The 17,172-nt window shown below is 37.4% G+C and overlaps 1 protein-coding gene and 1 pseudogene across 8 annotated transcripts in view; both read right to left on the reverse strand.

Moving 5' to 3' along the window:
* Positions 1–17,172, reverse strand: part of ANKS1B (ankyrin repeat and sterile alpha motif domain containing 1B) — a 1,294,913-nt gene that overhangs the window by 1,227,800 nt on the left and 49,941 nt on the right. The window lies entirely within an intron of this gene.
* On the reverse strand, positions 14,266–14,774 carry LOC144332990 (small ribosomal subunit protein eS17 pseudogene; annotated as a pseudogene). Its single transcript, XR_013401278.1, has one exon. The product of XR_013401278.1 is annotated as a small ribosomal subunit protein eS17 pseudogene (transcript).

The raw sequence follows: 17,172 nt of genomic DNA on the forward strand, positions 1-17,172 counted from the left end.
GTAGTTTTAGTAGAGACGGGCTTTCACGGTGTTAGCCAGGATGGTCAATCTCCTGACCTTGTGATCCGCCCGCCTCAGCCTCCCAAAGTGCTGGGATTACAGGCATGAGTCACCTCGCCTGTCCTCTCTTGTTTAAATTTTCAAGGAAAAATTAGTAATGTAAAAATATGAAAAATATAAACTTTTTTTTTACTTTGAAAGTTTTTAATCTCTTAGACAAGTATTATAACTATAGCAAGCACTTTTCTACAAGTAACTCTAAGCTAATGGACATATAATGGATAACAGTAAGGATCCTGGAGTCAAGTTACCTGGATTCAAATGCCAGCTCTGCCACTTAGGTGCTGTGTGACCTTGAGAAAATCCCTTAACCTTTCCCTGCTCAGTTTCCTCCTCTATAAAATATGGATAATAGCAGCTACCTTAGGGAGTTGTTATAATTAAATACATTAACATATAAAGCATTTAAAACAGTGCCTGACACATAGCAAAATCTAAGTAAGTGGTATTTATTACTATAAATGACCAACAAATTAAGCAACAGTAATTGGTACATCTAATCTCACCTAATTGTCTTTTCATTTAATTGATGACTGTTCTTCTCACTAAGGACTTCTTTAATTCTTCCAACAGGTGTTAAACTGTTACTAGGTTTAAGAGCCAAAGGATACACATTAAATAAATTTTTTGCAAGACTCAATAAATATGGTTTTATAGCACTAAACGCTTCTAACAAGAGCAGGAACAAAAACATTTCAGGAAAAACGTTCTGTATTAAGAATAGGAAAGTCAACAGATTGATATCATTAATACCAATGGACATAATACTTAAGGCTCAAACCACACCATATTCCACTAGCATTTATTAAGTGTCAATTGTGTGACTGGTGTTTCCAAGATACTGGACATACAAAGAAGACAAGGACACTATCCTTAAGGGCTCAGGCTGAGTATACAGGCAATACACAATTATGTTATGATGTAAACTATGGTTTGAATGTGTCCCCCAAAGTTCATGCGTTGGGAACTTAATCCCCAATGCAATAGTGTTAAGAGGTGAGACATTCACGAGGTGACCAGGTTATGAAGGCTCTGCCCTTCGGAATGGATTAATGTCATTAAGGTAGGAATGGGTTACTTATAAAAAGAATGAGTTCAGCCCCTCTTGCCCCTCTTAACTTCCACCATGAGATAACACAGCATGAAGGCCCTCACAAGATGCCACCCCTTGACCTTGGAACTCTCAGCCTCCAGAACTATTAAAAAAAATTATTTTCCTTATAAATTACTTAATCTGTGGCATTCTGTTAGAGCAACATGGAATGGACTAAGACAATGTATTAAAACGAAGTATGAGCAAAGTGCATTACAAGCAAAAGAAGAAATCTGAACAAAGCCAAAGCAGCATGAAACTGCATAGCATATTTGGGGAATGGTAACTCACCTAATATGGTTTCAGCATTCCATCAAGATCTTACATTGCTTTTGTTTTTTCAAACATTAACTGCCTGTCATGTGCAAGGCACCAAAGAAACAGACTTGAAATCTATAGCCTCTGGGAAAGTGATATCTGTTCCGGGTGCTAATGTATAAATAGAAGTTAGCTGCAAGAATAAAGGAGTAAGAGCATTCTAGGAAGGAGAAAAGGTATATGGAAAGGCATTTTGAGAAACAGGAAGAGTTTAATAAGTCTAAATTCATGGGAGGATCCCAAGATAAAGGCAGAGGTGGGATCATTAGATGTTTTTGGATGCCAGGCTTTTATAACAAAAGTGACTAGTAATTACTAAAGGATTTAAAATAAGATAATGACCAGACCCGTGTTTTAACAAAGCCCTTCTGATAGAAGGCCAGTAAGAAGCAATCCAGGAGAGAAAAGGGATAAGGAAATAGCATTAGTGATGGTGACAGAAAAAAAGGAAAGAACATATTCAAGAGGGTCTTCCATGAGAAAATTTGGTAAAAGTAAGGAAGAGATTCCTTGGATGGCTCCTTGAGTTTTTTCCTAATCCCGTTATCCCCCTAGTAGAAACATCTTCTCCTTTGAACCTATTTTATTTCTACCTTAGTGGCCTTTTAGGGGGTACCTATTTATTCACGTCTCCCTCCTCCTACTGATAAACTCATTGTGGGCAGAGACTGTGCCTTATCCCCCTCATATTCTTAGCAGGACTAGAACTAGGGTGAGGAGAGTGAGGCATTCAACTTCAGGTTCATGCTGATACAAGGCTGAAATCTGTTTCTATTTAAAAATTTGGTGTTTTGTTCATCATAGACTTTTTGCATACATTTTGATTTTTTAAACATTAAATTAAAATACTGTATATTACTTATTACTTAGGCACACTCTTAAATTTTATACCTGTGGCAAGTACCTCACTTACTATCCCCTAGTCAAAGACCTGATACTCAGTGCCTTCCTGACACAGTACCTAACACAGGCAGGTACTTAAATGCACGCTGAATGAAGGAAGAGCAAACAAGTGGTATAAGCAACAGGATGGATGGTGGTGGGCCTTTTACAGAGACAGTGAATACAGGAAGAGCAAAAGACTTTAGAGGAACATGAGTTTATAATGCATGTCAGAAGCACTGTTTGGTGTATTATAGATTCATTTATTATTCAATACTGGAAGCATGTATAATAGGAAATATTAAAGGATGACATTACTCAAGGAATTGTTCTCAAGATAGTTCCCCATTCTCTTTTTAAAACTTACACTAATATTTGGGGTACTGTAGCAATATCCAATTTCTTAGTTCAGCTTTTAAGTTAACATTTCTTAGGATGCCAAGATGAGATGCTTGTTACATATATGTACCATTAACATTGATATGGTACAAATATTTGTGTTCTCCAAAAATTCATATGTTGAAATCCTAATCCCCAAGATAATGGTATTAAGAGGTGGAACCCTTTGGAAGGTAATCATGTCACGACAGCAAAGCCCTCAGGAATGGCATTATCACCTTTATTATACAGGCCCCTGAAAAATGACTTGCATCTTTCACTATTTGAGGACACAGCTAGAAAGCACCATTTACGAATCAGAGAGAGGGACCTACCAGACGCTTCCCAATCTCCAGAACTCTGAGAAATGAATTGTTTATAAGCCACCCAGTCAATGGTATCTTATTATAGCTGCCCAAATAGACTAAGACAAACACAGTCTTTGATATGACTTCATCAAACGGCACCCATATCACTCTATTTCTGTATTCTTGCTCACTTTTCTTCATAGCATTTATCACTACTAGATGCACTATTAGTTATTTTTCTTTCCCCTTTAAAAAAGATTCACTCCATGAGAACATGGAATTTTTCTGTTTTGTTCATAGTTGTATTTCCAGCACCTAGAATAAATGCCAATTAAGGTCATGACAAAGAGTGGGAGGGCGGCTGGAGGGTGGCTTACAATGGAGCAGAAATAAGATAAAGAAAATAAATAAAACCCTGTGTGGATACAAAACTAGAGCTAGGATCTCACAAGAATTTAACAGAAAGCCCTAGGAGCTAAAAACAAAGATACAATTCCAAACCAGAGCAACAAGCTTGGGAGCTTACCTGTATCACCTTGGGAAGTAACCAGTGGGCTTGGGTTTAACAGCCTTTGGCCAGATGAGAGTCAAATCTCTAGATAAAGCTGGTACCCTCAAAGGATTGCATACTTGGCTATCACTGGCATATGAGAAGATAAAAGGAAACTTGCATTTCTCGGCCTGTGCTCCAGGAAGAATAAAAAAGTCTCCCGGAGAATTCTTAAATATGACCTAGCCTCCTATCTTCGGGGCTTTAAATTTATACCACCCAGATAGTCCAGGAATCCCAAGCCAAGAAAGTATATATCGGTTATGGGTGTGATAGTTATCAGTGTATTTTCTCACAGCTCCCAATGCACCCTTCTTTGTCTTGCTTTATAACATTGGAGCTGGACCCTATGAACATTTCTCCTTTGACTTCCGGCTCAATGTTAAGCTTCGTCAAAAGGAGGGATAAGGCTGATCAGCCCGTTGAAAAAAAGGTAAGTGATTCCAAACAAACTGGTTTTACTTATTAAATATAATAGAACATAAAATATTTGTTTCTGAAAACCTAACAAAGTTAATAAACAGAATTGTCATCCAATATGAACATTTCCAATGGTAGGGCTGGCTTTAAGTCAAGCTTAATTTTTCATATACTGAAACATTACCCATCTAATATTCAAACAGATTTTTCATTTGCTGCTTCTCTAACTCAATAGCTGTTATCTTTGAAGATTTATAGCCTCACATCTAAATGGATAGCTTTTAAGTAGTTTTTTAGGCCAGTAGGCCCAGGTTCATTTATCATAAGATTGGTTGCCTATATATCCCATTTCACATTCCAAATATCTTCCCATTTTGATAAAGGGTTATATGCATTTTGGATATAGTAAGAATGAAAATCATTGAGAAAAACCTGGGTTGCCAATTTATATATTTAATGCTTATCAGTTAAACTTTAACTTGCTCTATATTAACTTTAATTTGCTTATATTCGAACTGCAAAGTACAAAACATACTCCATCCCATATTCTAGCAAGTATCACCTCGTGATGGCTAATTTTATGTGTCAACTTAAGGTCCCCAGATATTTGGTCAAACGTTATTTGGTGAAGGTGTTTAAATCGGTAGACTGAGTAAAGTAGGCTGCCCTTCCTAACATGGGTAAGCTTCATCCAATTAGTTGAAAGTCTGGATAGAACAAAAACGTTGACCTTCTCTTGAATAAGAAAAAATTCCACCAGCCCAACTGCCTTTAAAATCGGATATCAGTTTTTTCCTATCTTCTGACCTGAACTGAAACATCAGCTCTTCCTGGGTCTCAGGCCTGCTGATCTTCAGAATGGAACCATACCGCTGACTCTCCTGAATCTCCAGCTTGCAGATCCTGCACCCTGCAGGTCTTGGAACTTGTCAGCCTCCATAATCACACAAGCCAATTCCTTATAATAAATGCCTTTATATACATATGCACATATCCTATTGGCTCTGTTTCTCTGGAGAACCCTAATACACACTGCAAATGATCCCTTATTAACTCCTGCTAAAGCATCCCTCCTAAATAGCTACAAATGTTCCAGACCTTTCCTCCTATTTCAAAAGGTAAAAGTATTGTGCTCACTATCTTGTCTTTTCACTGTCCCCCTTCCCCCATGCTACTACCTTGTGGAAACACATTCTCTGTAATCATGTGGTTAGAACATGAGCTTTGAAATCCTGCCTACCCTCTGGATTACAGTTGCTTGGCTGGATATCTTCCAAGCTGAGCCAATCAGAAGCCATAAACGTAAATTAGATTTTTGAAATTTGTATTTAGAAACTGAAAGATAATTGATTGAAGTCCCTCTCTGCCAACAACCATGTGTGGGAATTAGGCCTAAGAAAATGAAGCAGACACACTGAAACAAAGGTGAAAGCTGAAAGAAAAAAAAAATAGCGTCCTATTGATACCTAATTCCCTCATTCAGACCTGAAGCTTAGCCTCACCCTGTCTTTCCCTGACCCCATTACAGTAGTCAATAAATTCCCTTTTGTCCTAAACTGGTTTGAATTAGGTTTCAGTTAGTCACAACTAGAGAAGACACAGTAAATTCCTACTGTATGTAAATTGTTAACAGAAATTTGTGAATGATATTAAAAATAACCAACTTAGTTATTCAAATGTTTTCTAAAATCTGTTTGCCATAAATTGATACTGTTCAAAAATATATATGTTCAATATTTGTCCTAAAAACATTAACATCATTGAAGCTACTTAAAATGCAAAGATTACCTAGGAAGAATGTCTCTTTGCTGCTTTTTACAAGGGACTTATCAAATTAGAAAACAAAATTAGAAATCATAATGAGTTCCACGTTCTCTGGTGAACACTGTGAGGTACCATTAAAAATGTTATATAAACCAGGAACAGTGGCTCACACCTGTAATACCAGCACTTTGGGAGGCTAAGGCAGGAAGATCACTTGGGCCCAGGAGTTTGAGACTGCAGTGACTTATGATGGCACCACTGCACTCTAGCCTGGGCAACACAGTGAGACCCCATCTCTTTAAAAGAAAAAAAAGAAAGAAGAAACAGGAATATGCTGCTTTAAGTTTGTACTATTCTTACTAATTAATTTTAATTTTAAAAAACATTTTAACTGCTATATAAAAATTATACTATAACTAAAAATGTTGTAATCTGAATCTTTAAGGAAAACCATACAAATTTACTAAATGAGGTTATCATTATCAAATATCTTCTTGGCACTTTTAAGTTTTAAATTCAGTGTTTTCTTAGCTAGTTGAAGGCTGAAATTCATTATTTTCTTATAGAACTCTTGTTATATAGAAAACACTTAATTATGAAGTACTTATTCATACACATGAAAGATAAACTGGTCCTGAATTTCCTCCTCAATAATATAAATGTTATCCTAAGAAACAGGAAAAAAATGGTGGCTTGGATAATTAAAATTCAGAGATAAACACAATCTTCAGTACTCAAATTCAATTGAATTCAAAGTCTTCAACCACTTACTATTTTATAAAGCTGCTGACAAATATTAAAGTTTTAATCGTTGTTTTCTCTAATTTCATTGCCCTTATAGATTTTCCTTAATGATGTGCTAAGTAGCATAATTGTGAATAAGGAGAAAGTAAGAGAGAATATAAAAAGCTAACACTCATATACACTTCAAAAACAAACTTGGTTAAGAACTTAGTCACAAAGGGTATAAACCCTCTCAGGATCGTAACTCCAGGTGACTTCTCTTTTTCACTCTTCCTAATTTTATCAATTAAAAAAAGGGAATCAGATGATCCTAGAATACGTAAGAGAGGAAAAGCAGACTTGGAAGTGGTCAACAGACTCTATATAAGGCCATTAAAGCAACTAGGGAGTGAGAAGTAAACTAGTTAGTCGAAGTGTTAATAAAAATTTCAGGCCCCAGAATCATGCTCACAGATTGGAAAAGTTAGATTTTTCTGTTGCTTTATTTTTATAGAATTGCAGGAAATATTATAAGCTTTATTTGTCCAACAGCATCATGGGAACAGGTAATGAATACAATATTTCAGGTTCAGCTCATAGAACTAATTTTCACAAATTCTTATATAAGAAAAACCTCTTATCCTATTGCAGTGTTCTCAATCCCATTCCCATTAAGACTCTTCATACAATAACCACTCTGTTAAGAGAAAGACAGAGGGATTACCAAAACAGAAGGGATACACATGCTGATAGTAATATCCAATGCACAGATATTCATCCATGCAGTTCTAACCCAGGAAACATGTCTTGTAATTATGAAACTTTGATATTTTCTGCTATATAGCAGCATTCATTCTAAGCAGTGAAATGTTCTAAAAAGTTTTGAGTCTACATTAAGGAGAACATTTTAATTGATGTGTCTATCAAAATAAAATTAGAGTTAATATAAGCAACATCAATGAAAGGTTTGTGGAAAAGAATGTTTTATTTTTAATGGGTACATAGTGTATATATTTATGGGGTCATGAGATATTTTGATACAGAAATAGTGTGTAATAATTACATCAGGGTAAACAGGGTATCCATCATCTCAAGCATTTATTTCTTTGTGTTATAAACATTCCAATTATACTCTAGTTATTTTAAAATATATAATAAATTAATGTGACTATAGTCACCCTTTTGTGCTATCAAATACTAGGTCTTATTCATTCCATCTAATTATATTTTTGTACCCATTAACCATCCCCACTGCCCCACTACCCTTCCCAGCCTCTGGTAACCATCATCCTACTCTCTTATCTTCATGAGTTCAATTGTTTTATTTTTAGCTTCAACAAATGAGTGAGAACATGCAAAGTTTCCCTTTCTGTGCCTGGCTTATTTCACTTAACATAATGTCCTCCAATTCCATCCATATTGTTGCAAATTACAGGATCTCATTATTTACAATTGAATAATACTACATTGTGTATATGTAACATATTTTCTTCATCTATTTGTCTGTTGATGGACACTTAGGTTGATTCCAAATTTTGGCTATTGGGAATAGTGCTGCAATAAACATGGGGGTGCAGATATGTATTTGATATATTGATTTCTTTTGGGCATATACTTAGCAGTGGGATTGTTGGACCATATGGTTTTTTTTATATATATACTTTAAGTTCTAGGGTACATGTGCACAACGTGCACCTTTGTTACATATGTATACATGTGCCATGTTGGTGTGCTGCACCTATCAACTCGTCATTTACATTAGGTATATCTCCTACTGCTATCCTTCCCCCTCCGCCTCCCCCTCCCCACAATAGGCCCCGGTGTGTGATGTTCCCCTTCCTGTGTCCAAGTGTTCTCATTGTTCAATTCCCACCTATGAGTAAGAACATGTGGTGTTTGGTTTTCTGTTCTTGCGATAGTTTGCTGAGAATGATGGTTTCCAGCTGCATCCATGTCCCTACAAAGGACACGAACTCATCCTTTTTCATGGCTGCATAGTATTCCATGGTGTATATGTGCCACATCTTAATCCAGTCTGTCACTGATGGACTTCTGGGTTTATTCCAGGTCTTTGCTATTGTGAACAGTGCTGCAATAAACATACGTGTGCATGTGTCTTTATAGCAGCATGATTTTTAATCCTTTGGGTATATACCCAGTAATGGGATGATTGGGTCAAATGGTATTTCTAGTTCTAGATCCTTGAGGAATTGCCACACTGTTTTGCACAATGATTGAAGTAGCTTACAGTCCCACCAACAATGTAAAAGTGTTCCTATTTCTCCACATCCTCTCCAGCACCTGTTGTTTCCTGACTTTTTAGATTGCCATTCTAACTGGTGTGAGATGGTATCTCATTGTGGTTTTGATTCGCATTTCTCTGATGGAGAGTGATGATGAGCATTTTTTCATGTGTCTGTTGGATGTATGAATGTCTTCTTTTGAGAAGTGTCTGTTCATATCCTTTGCCCACTTTTTGATGGGGTTGTTTGTTTTTTTCTTGTAAATTTGTTTGAGTTCTTCGTAGGTTGTGGATATTAGCCCTTTGTCAGATGAGCAGATTGCAAAAAGTTTCTCCCATTCTGTAGGTTGTCTGTTCACTCTGATGGTAGTTTCTTTTGCTGTGCAGAAGCTCTTTAGTTTAATGAGATCCCATTTGTCAATTTTGGCTTTTATTGCCATTGCTTTTGGTGTTTTAGACATGAAGTCCTTGACCATGCCTATGTCCTGAATTGTATTACCTAGGTTTTCTTCTAGGGTTTTTATGGTTTTAGGTCTAACATTTAAGTCTCTAATCCATCTTGAATTAATTTTCGTATAAGGAGTAAGGAAAGGATGCAGTTTTGCTTTCTACTTATGGCTAGCCAATTTTCCCAGCACCAATCATTAAATAGGGAATCCTTTCCCCATTTCTTGTTTTTGTCAGGTTTGTCAAAGATCAGACGGCTGTAGATGTGTGGTATTATTTCTGAGGGCTCTGTTCTGTTCCATTGGTCTATATCTCTGTTTTGGTACCAGTACCATGCTGTTTTGGTTACTGTAGCCTTGTAGTATAGTTTGAAGTCAGGTAGCGTGATGACTCCAGCTTTGTTTTGGCTTAGGATTGTCTTGGCAACATGGGGTCTTTTTTGGTTCCATATGAACTTTAAAGCAGTTTTTTCCAATTCTGTGAAGAAACTCATTGGTAGCTTGATGGGGATGGCATTGAATCTATAAATTACCTTGGGCAGTATGGCCATTTTCACGATATTGATCCTTCCTATCCATGAGCATGGTATGTTCTTCCATTTGTTTGTGTCCTCTTTGATTTCACTGAGCAGTGGTTTGTAGTTCTCCTTGAAGAGGTCCTTTACATCCCTTGTAAGTTGGATTCCTAGGTATTTGATTCTCTTTGAAGCTATTGTGAATGGGAGTTCACTCATGATTTGGCTCTCTGTCTGTTATTGGTGTATAAGAATGCTTGTGATTTCTGCACATTGATTTTGTATCCTGAGACTTCGGATCATATGGTATTTCTATATATATCTAGTTTTTTGAGGAACCTCCATACTGTTCTCCATAGTAGCTCTACTAATTTACATTCCCACCAACAGCATACAAATATTCCCTTTTCTCTACATCTTCTCCAGCATTCAATATTGCCTGTCTTTTGGAGGTAAGCCATTGTAAGTGGGGTGAAATGATATCTCCTTGTAGTTTTGATTTGCATTTATCTGATGATCAGTGATATTGAACATCTTTTCACATGCCTGTTTGCCATCTGTATGTCTTCTTTTGATAAATGTCTATTCAAATATTTGCCAATTTTTTTTATTATACTTTAAGTTTTAGGGTACATGTGGATAACGTGCAGGTTTGTTACATATGTATACCTGTGCCATGTTGGCATGCTGCACCCATCAACTCGTCAGCACCCATCAACTCATCATTTACATCAGGTATAACTCCCAATGCAATCCCTCCCCTCTCCCCCCTCCCTGTGATAGGCCCCAGTGTGTGATGTTCCCCTTCCCAAGTCCAAGTGATCTCACTGTTCAGTTCTCACCTATGAGTGAGAACATGCGGTGTTTGGTTTTCTGTTCTTGTGATAGTTTGCTGAGAATGATGGCTTCCAGCTGCATCCATGTCCCTACAAAGGACACAAACTCATCCTTTTTATGGCTGCATAGTATTCCATGGTGTATATGTGCCACATTTTCTTAATCCAGTCTGTCACTGATGGACCCTTGGGTTGATTCCAAGTCTTTGCTATTGTGAATAGTGCCGCAATAAACATATGTGTGCATGTATCTTTATAGCAGCATGATTTATAATCCTTTGGGTATATACCCAGTAATGGGATGGCTGGGTCATATGGTACTTCTAGTTCTAGATCCTTGAGGAATCGCCATACTGTTTTCCACAATGGTTGAACTAGTTTACAATCCCACCAACAATGTAAAAGTGTTCCTATTTCTCCACATCCTCTCCAGCATCTGTTGTTTCCTGACTTTTTAATGATTGCCATTCTAATGGTGTGACATGGTATCTCATTGTGGTTTTGATTTGCATTTCTCTGATGGAGAGTGATGATGAGCATTTTTTCATGTGTCTGTTGGCTGTATGAATGTCTTCTTTTGAGAACTGTTAATTGAATTATTAGATTTTTTCCCACAGAGTTGTTTGAGTTCCTTATATATTCTGGTTATTAATCCCTTGTCAGATGGATAGTTTGCAAATACTTTCTCTCATTCTGTGGGCTGTCTCTTCACTTTATTGTTTCCTTTGCTGTGCAGAAGCTTTTTAACTTAATGTGATCCCATTAGTCCATTTTTGCTTTGGTTGCCTGTGCTTGTGAGGTATTACTCAAGAAATCTTTGCCCAGTCCAATGTTCTGAAGAGTTTCTACAAAATTTTCTTGTACTAATTTCATAGTCTGGGGTCTTAAAGTCTTTAATCCATTTTGATTTGATTTTTGTATATGGCAAGAGTTTGGGGTCTAGTTTCATTCTTGTGCATATGGATATCAGTTTTCCCAGCACCATTTACTGAAGAGACTGTCTTTTCCCTAATGTATGTTCTGGCACCTTTGTCAAAAATGAGTTCACTGTAGGTGTGTGGATTTGTTTCTGGGTTCTCTATACTGTTCCATTGGTCTGTGTCTGTTTTCATGCCACTACTATGCGGTGTTGGTCACTATAGCTCTGTAGTATAATATGAATTCAGAAAATGTGACTCCTCCAGTTTTGTTCATTTTGCTTGGGATGGCTTTGTCTATTTTGGGTCCTTTGTGGTTCCACATAAATTTTAGGACTATTTTTTGTTTCTGTGAAGAATTATCACTGGTATTTTGATAGGGATTACATTGAATCTGTAGACTCCTTTGGGTAGTATGGACATTTTGACAATACTGATTATTCCAATCCATAAACATGAAATATTTTTCCATTTTTCCATGTCCTCTTCAATTCCCTGCATCAGTGTTGTATAGTTTTCACTGTAGAGATCTTTCACATCTTTGGTTAAGTTTATTCCTGGGTATATTTTTATGAAATTACTTTCTTGATTTCTTTTTAAGACTGTTCACCATGGCATATACAAACACTACTGATTTTTTATGTTGGTTTTGTATCCTGCAAAACCTGAACGTGTTTTACTGAACGTGTTTATCAGTTCTAATAGTTTTTTGGTGGGGTCTTTAGTTTTTCTAAATACAAGACTGTATCATCTGCAAACAAGGATAATTTGACTTCTTCCTTTCCAATCTGGATGCTCTTTCTTTCTTTCTCTTGTCTGATTGCTTAGCTGGGACTTCCGGTACTATGTTGAATAATAGTAGTGAAAGTAAGCATTTTTGTCTTGTTCTAGATTTTATAGGAAAGGTTTTCCATTTTTCCCCATTCAGTAAGATAGTAGCTGTGGGTCTGTTGTATATTGCTTTTACTGTGGTGAAGTATGTTCCTTCTATACCCAGTGTTTTGAGGGTTTTATCACGAAGGGATGTTGAATTTTATCAAATGCTTTCTCAATATCAAATGAAATGATCATATAGTTTTTGTCCTTCATTCTGTTGATATGATGTATCACATTGATTGATCTGTGCATGTTGAACCATCCTTGCATTCCTGGAATAAATCCCACTTGGTCATGATGAATGATCTTTTTGATGTGTTGTTGGATTTGGCTTGCTAGTGTTTTGTTGAGGATTTCTGCATCAATGTTCATCAGTAATACTGGCCTGCAGTTTTCTTTTTTTGATGTATCTTTGTCTGGTTTTGGTATCAAGGTAATACTGACCTTGTAGAATGAGCCTGGAAGGAGAAACTACTTCCATTTTTCAGAAGAGTTTGAATAGAGCTGGTATTAATTTTTCTTTAAATGTTTGGTAAAATTTAGCAGTGAAGCCATTGGATCCTGGGCTTGTCTTTGCTGGGAGACTTTTTAGTACAGTTCAATCTTGTCAGTTGTTATTGGTCTGTTCAAGTTTTGGATTTCTTCATGGTTAAATCTTGGTAGGGTATGTGACTAAGAATTTATCCATTTCTTCTAGCTATTCCAATGTATTGGCATATAGCTGCTCACACTAGTCTCTAATGATCTTTTGAATTTCTGCAGTATAAGTCATAATGTTTGTTTTCTTAATCTCTGATTTTACTTGGATCTTCTCTATTTTTCTTATTCTGGCTAAAAGTTTGCCAATTTTGTTTATCTTTCGAAAACCAACTTGGTTAAAAAGATTAAATTCAGTAGGTCTTAAATACTTTCGTACTTTAGGAGATTAATACAAAAAGAAAAAAAAGACATGGATTCTTCAAACATCTCACAATGAAGAGACAATAAACACATTAATTTTGTATAGAAAGGAGGGAGGAGATATGTACATAAATGCTTGTCTAAGTATAGAATCTCTACAGAAGGATAAGTGAAAACTGAAAAGAATGATTGCCTTTGGGTCAGAGAATTGGGGGACTGGTGATCTGAGATAATTTTTAATATTTAATATTTAAATAGATAATATTTAATTTTCATTACATACTATTTCCCACTGTTGGAATATTTGAATGTATATACAGTCCTTTCTATTCCAATAAAAAAATTAAAATAAAAAGCATAAACCATATATACAAATAACTTTTACAAAACAAAGTTACACGTAAGAGATATAAACTACACTTGATATTCAAAGGATAGAAAGATCCTATTCGCCTAGAGAAGCAGAGAAAGAATCAATAAGGTGGTGGTTCATGAGATGGATTTTAAATGATGGGTAGAATAGATATATAACAAAAATCATTCCAGGGAAGAGAACACCTGAGTATAGTCACAAAGTTGGGAAGGGATGGGGTGTGTTTAGAAAAGTGATAGTTTAGAAGCTTAGGCTGCATATAAGGATATGTTCTTTATCGATAGATGTCTGACAAAAAAAAAAAAACTATATGGTTAGCATCTTAAACAACACACATTTACCACCTCACACTTTTTGTGGTCAGGAGTCTGAATTAGCTAGGTCCTCTACTCAGGATCTCACAGGCTGAAATCAAAATGTCCACCAAGACTATGGTTTCCTCTTAAGCATAGGGCTCTCTTTTAAGATCACTGGTTGCTGACATAATTCATTTCCTTGCAGTTGTAAGACAGACATTCCCCCATTTTCCTGCTGTCAGCCAGGAGCCACTCTCAACTTCTAGATGTCACCAGCAATTCCCCGCCTAGTGGTCCCCTCAATAGGCTCTCTAATGCTCCCAAGATTTGAATCTTTCTAACTACAGGGAAAACCCAATCCCTTTTTTTTGTTGTTGTTGTTGTTGTTGTTGTTGTTGTTGTTGTCCCAGATTTATTGAAAATAATATAGCACTGCAGAAAAAATTCAAACAGGTCCCCGAGGTGTTTTGAAATTCATCCCAACTGTAGGCTGAGTGACCTGCAGGTTGGACAGACTGCCGAAGTCCAAAAGCTTCAGCATTTCCTTAGTGTCAGGATCTACTTCAATTATCTCCTGATCCAGGGCTGAGACCTCGGGAACGTAATTGTCTCTCCTTTCTCTCTCCTCCTCCTGCAGCTTGATGGAGATACCTCTTACAGGGCCTCTCTGAATCCGCTTCATCAGATGGGTGATACAGCCTGCTATCTTCTTGCGGAGCTTCTTGCTGGGGATAATGGCGATCTCCTCGCACACGCGCTTGTTCGTGTGGAAGTCGTTGCCCAGGCGCGTGTAATACTTCTCTACGATGACCCGGGCCGCCTTCTTCACGGTTTTGGTGCGAACGCGGCCCATGTTGGCAGGTCCTTGGTAAAGAGGCCCAATCCCTTTTAAAGGCTCACTTGATTAGATCAGGCCCGCCCAGATAATGGCCCTCTTAACTCACTTAAAGTCAACTGATTAGTGACCTAATCACAAGTGACTCTACAGGATGTGTACCCTATTATGAGTCCATTCTCACATTGCTTTAAGGAAATACCTGACACTGGATAATTTATAAAGAAAAGAAGTTTAATTGACTCACTGTTCCGCATGGCTGGGAAGGCCTCAGGAAACTTACAATCGTGGCAGAAGACACCTCTTCACAGGGCAGCAGGAGAAAGAATGAGTGCAAGCAGGGGAAATGCCAGATGTTTATAAAATGATCAGATTTTGTGAGACTCACTATCACGAGAACAGCATGGGAGAAATCGCCCCCATGATCCGATTACCTCCACCTGGTCCTGCCCTTGATGCATGGGGATTATGAGGATACAATCCAAGGTGAGATTTGGGTGGGGACGTGGAGCCAAACCGTATCAGGTGAGAATCTTGGGAGTCATCCTAGAATTCTGCCAAGCATAGCTGGTAACAGAAGATGAGAACAAAAATTCTCAAAAGCTAAGTCAAAATTAAATAGTTTTCCATCCAATATCTCTGTCCTGAAACGTTATGCTACTTGTAAAATACAAGGGATAATTAGGCCAGGCACAGTGGCTCACACCTGCAATCCCAGCACTTTGGGAGGTCAAGATGGGAGGATCACTTGAGGCCAGGAGTTCGAGACCAGCCTGGCCAATATGGAGAGAACCCACCGCTTAAAAAAAAATGCATAATTACAGTTGCAACTGAGGAACCTACCATATTTGGTAACTGTCTACTCTTTGGCTATTGGTGGTACTCATTTATTATAAGGCCTATCTTACTGACTGGGAATATCTACTTCTCCATTCACAGTCTTTTATTCAATATAAACCATTCCTACCTCTGATCGCTGTATTCTTGGCTGCCTTGTCTGTTACTGTTAGATTAATATTTAACTTATTAAGGTCCTCCTCACTCCACAAAGACCTACCCTCTTTGTTGCTTTTTTTTCCCTCTATTTTCAGGCATTACTTTTGTGACCTTGCATAAATTCACACTACAGAAGTGTAAGTATTCAATGGTTATATAGCTTCCACCTTTTTTGCAGTTTTATAACCTTATTTCATGTATTCAATGACCAGTAGTTAGTTCTCATCTACACTGAATGACTATAGATTTTTTAAAGTGGAAACAGGTACATAGGTAATCAAAGTATAGAGCTTGCTTGAGAACCTTCATCCTCATTACGTTTTCTGGACAACCATGCACAGATACAATATGGGACATCCCTTAACCTTAGGCCTAGTCAGCTTTGTTGAACCTGGTATCAATGCACACATCTGGAGTTCCTATCTCCTTCATCATGGCAAATTTCTGGATGTGAGTGCCCCAGGGGCATGCTTCTTGAAGCCCACTCTTGGATGTGCTTCTGAGTGTTGATGGTGTATTCTTGGATCACCACCCCCATTGACAGCAGGAGAGCCTTTCTTCTTGCCACCCTTCTCTGTGGAAGTCATTCTGCCAGGCCAAAGTTGGAAAGTAATCTCCATCTTAACTATCCAAGAAAGAAGAATAACAAACAGCACAGCTTTGGTGTAAGCAAAATGTCAATTCTACAGCCACATGGACGACAAGTATACCCATAATTAGTATTTCTACAATGTTGAGTATGATAATTTAGGTACACAAGTCTCAGAGTTAGAAATACCCACTTCTCCTCTGATTTGGCAGTTTCTGTTCTTCTCTTAGACAAAAATTAAAAGCCCTTGCTAATTTTGCCTGCTGATTTGGGAGAAAATGTTATGCTGATAGACAAAGAAGTAGAACACGATTAAAAGAAGGTCTCCTTATACAGTTGCTAGTCTCTCCTGACAACGTGGCATACGGTTCCAAATCTTCAAACAACTATTATATTGCTATACTGATTTAACAAGGTGATCTGTTTTCTCCCAAATTAAATACACATAGAGCACTAGGATACCTTCTTCTGAGAAAAGGGGTATGTATTTTCTTTCTTTGATAGTAGTTTTATAGCATAACAGTTAAGCTTACAAGTACGAACTGAGTTTCTACTAAGTGTAACACACCATCTAGTAGGTGGGTGATGGCAGCAAACAGAAGATACATGATAAATCAGACAAGAATCCTGCCCTCAAGTTATCTATAATAAGTGAAAAGAAAATCCTGAGGGCAGAATCAACCCAATTTTCCTTTCTCTTCGGATGTCAGGTGGGCTCTGAACACGATCCTCATAATCCCCAATTCCCAGTTTCCATGTACCATTGTGATCCCTCCCCTTGAGTATGGGCAGGACCTGTGGCTTGTTTATAGTCAAAAGAATAAGTGAAGGTGACACGACAGATGTGATACATGT

The sequence above is a fragment of the Macaca mulatta genome, chromosome 11 (assembly GCF_049350105.2).
Source record: "Macaca mulatta isolate MMU2019108-1 chromosome 11, T2T-MMU8v2.0, whole genome shotgun sequence".
Taxonomy (NCBI): Eukaryota; Metazoa; Chordata; class Mammalia; order Primates; family Cercopithecidae; genus Macaca; species Macaca mulatta.